Genomic DNA, 1,574 nt, shown 5'->3' on the forward strand with positions numbered 1-1,574 from the left:
AAACAAGAGACCAAAAAATGCAGTATTCTAATTTGTTGAGAAGTGAATTGGTGAATTTTTGTTAAACGTGAGCCAAAATCATCACAATTAAAAGAACCAAAGGCTTAAACTGCTTCAGTCCATTTGCATTTATTTAATACATGAGTTTCACAATTTGAGTTGAATAATTGAAATAAATGAACTTTTCCATGACATTCTAATTTATTGAGATACACCTGTATATTTAGCTGAGTTTCGCTTTAGTTTGCATCAGCCATTTAATGTTCCAGTAAGACTATCATCAATATTAAAATCAGCATAATCGTGAGTGAATATGTAATAGGAATGACAAAATACTGAAACACTCTATAGAAGTATGAGTGAATGAATTCTCAAAATAGAGCCAAAGCCACTGATACAAAGCTAATAGCCATGAAACATTTCCAAATGTTTACCCTGAAACAGATTTTTATAATATAAACGTAGTTTGAATAAACCTTTTACCAAAGAACAGAATTAACTGCTTTATTAGCTTCATACAGAGATGCAGCTGAAATCTGTAAATCTCTAAACATATATTGAGGCAACATTAGATCACATACATGCCACATAAATGTAACATTTACGTGATCATCCCTGTGGTTAAAACCAGGCATTTTTGGATTACATGCAGGTGTAGTATGAAGCCTTTAGCATGAAAATATTTTTCCTTGTTCTGCAGTACCAATGGTGATTTCAGAATAAAAGTCCTGGTCTGTGTTCATATAGAAGTCCCAACTGTGTCCAATTTCTTTCTTTCTTTCTTTCTTTCTTTCTTTCTTTCTTTCTTTCTTTCTTTTTAAAGATAATACCTGATTGTTGTCCTAGTTAAATTTTTAGTGACAAAAATGTATATTTAATGATTTATTTATAAAAAATTTGGATAGGCATAGAGTGAAAATGGGTTTTTATGTTACCTGTTGATGTTTTGTTGAAAAGTTTATGTATTTAACTGGATTTTTTTTAGTGTGATTAGTATTTTGAGAAGTGGGGGGAAGAAAAGGCTGTTTCCGCCCGGTTTCGAACCGGGGACCTTTCGCGTGTTAGGCGAACGTGATAACCACTACACTACGGAAACTCTGAAACTCCTGCACTCTGGTAAAGGATTATGGGTATTATGTGTTATCTCAATGTTGTGCCTCAACAAAGAAAAAAAAGACAAAGAAAAAAATTACTCGATGCTCTTATCTGAACAACTTTTGTGGCTTAAATAAGAATCAATGCATGTTGAATTCATAGAGTAAATACTAACCAGTTTTTATCATTATTATTCAGTTCCTAAACTCATGTTAAAATGATTACATTAATGTTAAAATGGCATTTTATGCAATGCTAGACTAAAACACTACCACTCACTTTCAGAAGTTGTTTTAGGGGTGCTTTCTTCTCACAAAAAGTGAAACACTAACACTCACTTTCAGAAGTTGTTGTAGGGGTGCTTTCTTCTCACAAAAAGAAACATATGATAGTAATATTAAAATCAGAATCAGAATGAGCTTTATTCAACACTCAAAAGTGTGCAAACAACGAATTTGTTGTGGTTTTACAGAAACTCT

General features: G+C 32.1%; 1 non-coding gene across 1 annotated transcript; it reads right to left on the reverse strand.

Moving 5' to 3' along the window:
* Nucleotides 1–1,023: 1,023 nt before the first annotated feature.
* Nucleotides 1,024–1,096, reverse strand: trnav-aac (transfer RNA valine (anticodon AAC)). Its single transcript has one exon. It is a non-coding gene; the product is annotated as a tRNA-Val (tRNA).
* Between the last annotated feature and the right edge of the window lie 478 nt (nucleotides 1,097–1,574).

The sequence above is a fragment of the Carassius carassius genome, chromosome 36 (genome assembly GCF_963082965.1).
Source record: "Carassius carassius chromosome 36, fCarCar2.1, whole genome shotgun sequence".
Lineage (NCBI taxonomy): Eukaryota > Metazoa > Chordata > Actinopteri > Cypriniformes > Cyprinidae > Carassius > Carassius carassius.